The following is a 7,209-nucleotide window of genomic DNA, read 5'->3' as shown; positions in this document are numbered from 1 at the left end:
TAGGCGTTTGATAGGAACAGTTGTGCGGCCCATTTTCCGTAGTGGTGGCCGGAATCTGGTAAATAGAATTACTGGGTGTTTTTGTAATTTAAAAAAAATATTTAGGGGTATTTAATTAAATTATCAAATTTAAAGGGTTTAAAAAAGGTTGAATAATATTGGGAGTAGTATTCCTAAAATTAAAGTTTTGGGTATTTTACTGTTTACTTTTTTGGGAATACTAAAGTGTATCCCAATTGGCAATCAAACGGAGCCTAGATCTTGATCGATTTATCAGATTTCAGATCCCATGAAGGAAGAGGGCTGGACTAACTATTGTCTATAGCCCAGCCCAAATCACACGCGGGAAATGTAAAGCCAATTGGCGGGAAAAACCCTAAAACCATAAGATCTACTCATAAAATCTCCTGACGAAAACTTGAAAATAAATTTATTCCTCAAACCTAAAGAATTTCGCGCTCTGATAGTTAGAAATGTTTTCAAGCACCCAATTTGACGCACTTCCGCCTTCTCCGGCGGCGGATTCATGCCGTCCCAATCTCAGCCAGCGGATTCCAATCCTTCTCCAGCAAGAGTAAGTTTTTACTCTTCAATTACGTGTTTGTGTTTATTATTTCTTATACTTGTTGCTTGGTTTATGAAATTCGCAACCATTGAATTAATCATATTTTGTTGACTATTTAGTGCTCGATAATTTGTTAATCAACGGAGAGATCTGTCAAGGCTCTCTTTACATTTTTTGGGTTTTGTTTTACTATCTGATTGCTGAGAAACTGTAACGAAATAGACCGATTTGGAGCTTTTATTGTTTGATCTTTTGCAGAGTCGTGATTCCCAAGGGTTGGTTCCATTGACAGTGAAGCTGATAAGTGAAGCGTCGCAGTCGGTGATGACAATCAAATTTTGTGGTCAACGGTTCAAGGTCACCAATGTACTAATCCTCTAATCCTCCACGACACTCACATATTCTGAATATATAAAACTTTTGAGAATTTTTTTTATATCAGAATATATAGTGTGATTCATCATATTTTTTTTTTTTCAATAATCGAGCTGATCTAGGTTACTTTGGTGGAATGGTGTTCAGCAAAGAAGAAAGGGCTTCTGATGTCACTTTCACTCTAGATGATGGAACTGGGCGAATTGTATGCAAAAGATGGTAATATATGTTTTGCAATGTAACGCAGTTGATGTGCTTTTGTTATTTAGTTAAACTTCTGAATGCTTTTTTTCTTCTTGGAGTATAAGTCAATGTAAGTGATGCTTACGAGAGAAAAAAACACAACGTGAAAATGCCTATATTCCAAAATTTTTAATTCCTCTTCAAATCATGCGTATTTTTTTTTGATTTATGCTCAATTATTTTAATAGGGCAAGTGGGTTTTCGACACAAAGGAAATGGAGGCTGTGGATGAGACTTTTCTTTAATTTTTTTTCTCTGTTTCTATTTTTATATTGTCAGTTTTGCAAGTTTTATTAATGATTTATGCTATGATTATATGCCATAACATCAAAATGCTCTTCTGATTTTTTTCAACTTTGAAATAGAGATGGAATGTATTTTCGTCTCAATGGGCACTTAAAAAGCTTTCAAGGCAAAAAGCAGTTAGTTGCCTTCTCTGTGAGGTACGGACATGAAATAGTTGGCTCTCCATATAATTGTGATTGAACTGCTTTCTTACCAAGTACTTATGTTTTTGTAAATTTTTTCTATTACATATGCTCTTTATTACCTCAGATACCTCATCAACTCTTTTGACTGCTTTGTTACTTTAATTTACATTTTGTATGTTTCCAGTGAAACAAGGAAATTTGGGGATGGCTTTTACTGATTACTAACCAGTTTGAAAGTTGTCTTTTAGCTGTGTGATTAACAATCTGGTCCTTGTAATTAGTCTGGACATTAGGTTTGGTTCTGATACTGACTAAAGTTAGCATAAGAGAGCAATTTTATGGATTTCAGGATGTTAATCGGATATTTGATTTGGAGAACAAAATGATGATTTGTTTGCCTAGATGAATATTGATTGACTGTGAAGCAGCTCGGTTGCTATGTTCCCTGTGTTCTACTACCATAGCTTGTAAATTATTTAGAAAGTAAGCAATGACTTCTCTTGTTTATTTACTTGTTGCACTCCAATAAAGTTGGTTATAGCATTTGCAGGAGCCACGTACCGATGATTGTTTTGGGGAAGTGTTGAACATATCAAACCTTATAGCTGTATGAGATTGTGTGGTACAGCTTAAGAGAGCTTCTCTTTTTTTTTTTTTTGTGGCAGTTACTTGAATTTAGGACCACGTGCGTATTGATCTTTTTTTTTCTTCCTCAATCCTTGTATCTCTTCTTGTTTTATGAATGAAATTCATGCTCTGAATCAGGAATCACTTGTATAACAATGATGCTCTGCTGGTTATGTTGCAAGAAAAGTATTGATTGGCTTAATTTGCTAACTGATACCTTAACAGATTTATAAAATGTGTAAAACTGAATGATACTTGATGCTTGAGGGCATCTTCTTCTGAGGAAGTCAGGGCAATTTTTTTTTTTTTGGTTGAATTCAAAATTATGGTTTTGCAGGTAATAGATCACTGACAAGTTTTTTACTATGAAAAAATGATTCACTTTATTCTAGGATAGAAAAGCTAAGTTTCTTTATTTCTGGTGAGCCTAATTTGACATTGTAGCTGCCATACTGCTTTTCTTTTACCTGCTGAACTACTCTTAATGTCAAATGTTGTTTCTGTAATTTATGGACCAATATGGATAGACAAATTGACATAGGGGTTCTGGAAGTGTTAATTTTTAAGAAATGTTTGGCTTCCTATGCTACACTCGCTGACCTCTGTGTGAAAGTTTTGTTTATCAATAGCAGTTGTGGTCTATACACTGTAATTTTCCTTTTTTTCTTTTCAGGCCTGTTACAAGCTTTGATGAGGTTACTTTTCACTTTATTGATTGCATATTTCCAATCGCAGAAATCCAATCACAGGTATTCATGAGTAAAACAAATAAACTTTTTCTCAACGTGATATTTGCATGTATCGTTTGGATGAGTATGTATTATATGTGTCTGTGGCATTTTTCTTTTTATGGATTGATCTGTGTATTTATGCTGATTGAAGCAGCAAGTTTATCAATTAATCAGCCTCAGATGGTGGATTCATCACTGCACACTCCTGTCCGAACCGGGACAAAAGGCTTCAACAGCCCCCTCGAATAATGTATGTAATCCAACCAAGAAAGTTCACTTTTCATACGCAACACTATGTTCCGTAATATTCTAATTTCCTTTACCCAGCTCTCTTCGCAATTTGGCATGATGGACTCAAGGACTGTGATCAATTGATTCTGGACTATCTGCAGCAACCTTCAAGCAGGTTTGTCATACACCAAAATGTCTTACGATAGAGCTATTTCCCTTCCCTTCCATTGCTTGCTTCAGAAAATTGCCAAGTTATGTATGAAAATCTTTTTTTTTTTTTTTTTTTTTTTTTTTTTCCTTTGAGAACTGTTTTTCACTTTGTTCGGTATAATTTCTTCAAGTTAATTTCCACCTCCTATCCAGGTTTATTGTTTGGTCTTACTGAGCTTTTGTTGTTACTGTTAAAGCTTTGGGGATTTAGAAACAATGTGATTATGTAGAAGTTCATCTGATTGTCTTAACTAATACACTTGGTGCATATTTCCCTCCACTTTATTAAGCTTTAGGGATTGGTTATTGTTTGCAGTGAACGGGAACGGGGAGTGCACATAGCTGAACTTTCCCAGCATTTGAAATACCTGAGAAGAAGATCATGTAATCTTTTTCACTCATGCCTCTCTTTCTAGCTTCCATCTTGAGTGATTAATTATTAATTTAATTTATTCTATTGTGCACCAGGGATTCAATTGTATCTCTTGAAAATGAAGGTTTGATCTATTCTACTATTGATGAATTTCACTACAAGTTTGCACGTGGTTAACAGTCTTAATTTTGCAACTTGGCTGGAGTTTGGTGAAGCATGTAAGATCGCCTTATATTCTTTATTTTTATTTTTTCTTTGAAGTCTGTTCATATGGTTTTCTGTTTAGATGGTTAAACTTAGAGACAAAATCCAAGTGCGAGGGATTGAACTTTGTTTAACTTGAAATTTTATATGGTAATGTTACTTGGGTTTTCTTGAAAGAACAGTGCTATGAAACTAGGAATATCGGGAGCAGTGCCATGTATTTGGTATTTTATGTAAATTTTTGGGGAACAAAACGTGATTTAGCATTATAAGCTTCCCGAGATGACAATGGACTTGCTTTGGACCGGGTTTATTTTATAATTTATAAATCAGTGAAATTGAAATTGAGTTTGAATTGATTTGTTAGATATATATAAATTCAAGAATATCACTAAATTACTACTAGTGTTCCTAAAGCAGTAAAATTAAGATTTAAGTTTTCAATTAAATCTTTTTACACTACTTCTTGACAAGACAAACTTCAATATATATATATATAAGTAAATTGTCTTGCCTTAATTTAGTTTTGGAATCCTTTTCTATATAGCTAATCAATTTGATACATATAACATGAGATAGCTCAAAACTTGAAAGAAAGTGATGAAAAAGGGAGAAGTAGTGGTGGGCAGGTCCAAGTACCTGCCTAAATCCCATGGAACTAGAACTGGTCGACTTCTAGGATTTGGAACCAGCTGATTTCAGTTCCTAAATATCTGGAACTAAAACCTAAAACATAGGTTCGGTTCCAGTTTCGCATACTCGAAAAAATTACAATACACCTTTATTAGTCACAAAAATGATAAATATACCTTGCAAAGATTACAAATACACCCCCAATTGTTTGCAACAATTTACAAATACACCGCAACCATCACTTTCAACTAAACCATAACCCTAAAATCATAAAAGAGTTCGTTTTGTTTAAAATCAAAAGGCACTATGGCCAAAGTCTTCATGCTAATGCTCTCAAACATCTTTCACCTCCTCCACTCCCTCGACCCTACCATCTTCCTCCTCTCCTCCATTGATATCGCTCCCTCCACCACCTCTTCTACTTCCCTCATGTCCTCTTCCTCCGCCACCCCTCTTCATCTTCTTCACCCCCTCATTCCTTCTCTCCGTCCTCCCCACCACTAAAAAAACTGTGGAGAAATCAGGTATCATCTCCTCCTCCACCTCTTATAACAAAACAACAAAAGCGACCCCATTTCAGCCTCAGATTCCTTTGCTTACTCCATCTCGGCCTTCCAAGCTCTCACCATGTAACACATCTTATCAATAGAGGCTTTGCTTTGCAAAGTTCAGTGGCGTTCTTTATATGGAATTGAACTTAGGGCTTTTGCAAATCATAAATTGAATTTCGTGTTTTCATTTTTTGCTTGTTCAATTGAATTGTCAAATTTCCAAATGGTCCCCATATTTTGATAAATTTTATTTAGTCCAATTCCCGATTCCAATTTTTGAGAACCAGAACCTAGGTACTAGTCGATTCTAATTCTAACCTAAATTCTTGCATACCCTAGGGAGAAGTTTAGAGTGTATATAAAGAGGGATATGATGGTAATAAATTAAATCAGTTGGCTAATTTGGTTTAGGGTCATGGAAGTTGGTCATTTTGTTTTGGTACAAATTATGGATAATTAAGTAATATCCCTTAATTTAATCTAATTGGTATTTCACTGAAGCATTAGATAGTCAAATGTGTGGCAATAGTCCAAGACAGTGAAACCTAAAACTAAACAATTTTTAAATTTACTAAAAAATATTTAATATTAGTTATTCATAAATTTACTACTCCCTCAGTTTCAAAATAAAAGTCGTTTTGAGGGTAATAATTTTTTTAAAATAAATGACGTTATCTTCTTTCAATGTTTTCTGACTCACATCTTCATTCTCCACCCCGCCCCTCATCTCCTTTCTTCACTTTTTTCTCTACCCTGCCTCACACTCCTCTCTCTCTCTTTATCTATCTCTTCCCCTCATCTTCTCTCTTTCACAATTTGTCTTTCTTTATTTTAATATTTCACACACGTGTTGCAGCGGGAAAAACAAAATTTTCTCACCTGCAATATGAGAAAAAAGTCAATTATCTGTACAATTTTTGATTCATTAAAAACTTTGTAAAAACTTAAAACACACTTATATAGGAACGGAGGGAGTATGAAATTAGAATCCAAATCAAAAATTAAAAGGATCCATACAGACTAGTGCTTCGTTTGGTTCACAATTGGGTGTTTTTGGGAAAAGTTTTCTGAAAAAAGTTAAAAAAAAGTTGAATTGGGTAGGTATTACGATGTAGAATTTATAAATTAATAAAATACCCCCTATATTTGTTTATTTACAAAACACCCCCTATAATAAAATCTTAAAAGTTAACAAAAACACCCCCAACCTATTGTCAAATACGGACAGCCGGCCACCACCGCCGGAGGGTGGCCGGGTTCACCGTATTGGCGCATGACCGGCTGGATCTTGTCGGTCGTGCACCGATATGGCCTTTGCCAGCCAGATCCACGGTGGATCTGGCCGTATTTTCTCGTCAACGACGACCAACAAACGGTCGTCGTTGATGGTCAACGATGACTGTTTGTTGGCCGTCGTTATAAACCGTTACGGCCAAAGATCTGGCCGTCAACGGCCAGATCTTTGGCCTTAGATCTGGCATTTTTCGGCCAGATCCACCGTGGATCTGACCGGAAAAGGCTAGATCGACGCACTACCTGCCAGATTCAGCCGGTAGTATGCCATCCTAATAGATTCCGGCCATTTTCCGGTAGTGGTGGCCGGAATCTGGTAAATATGAATTACTGGGGTGTTTTTGTAATTTAAAAAAAATATTTAGGGGTATTTAATTAAATTATCAAATTTAAAGGGTTTAAAAAAGGTTGAATAATATTGGGAGTAGTATTCCTAAAAATTAAAGTTTTTGGGTATTTTACTGTTTAACTTTTTTGGGAATACTAAAAGTAGTATTCCCAATTGGCAATCAAACGGAGCCTAGATCTTGATCGATTTATCAGATTTCAGATCCCATGAAGGAAGAAGGGCTGGACTAACTATTGTCTATAGCCCAGCCCAAATCACACGCGGGAAATGTAAAGCCAATTGGCGGGAAAAACCCTAAAACCATAAGATCTACTCATAAAATCTCCTGACGAAAACTTGAAAATAAAATTTAATTCCTCAAACCTAAAGAATTTCGCGCTCTGATAGTTAGAA

At 35.4% G+C, this 7,209-nt stretch overlaps 1 pseudogene; it reads left to right on the top strand.

Annotated features, from left to right (window-relative positions):
• Positions 1 to 473: 473 nt before the first annotated feature.
• On the top strand, positions 474 to 3,963 carry LOC116122709 (annotated as a pseudogene).
• Positions 3,964 to 7,209: the final 3,246 nt, after the last annotated feature.

Source organism: Pistacia vera, unplaced genomic scaffold, assembly GCF_008641045.1.
Source record: "Pistacia vera cultivar Batoury unplaced genomic scaffold, PisVer_v2 Contig1362, whole genome shotgun sequence".
Lineage (NCBI taxonomy): Eukaryota > Viridiplantae > Streptophyta > Magnoliopsida > Sapindales > Anacardiaceae > Pistacia > Pistacia vera.
This window is presented reverse-complemented; position numbering and strand designations above follow the sequence as displayed.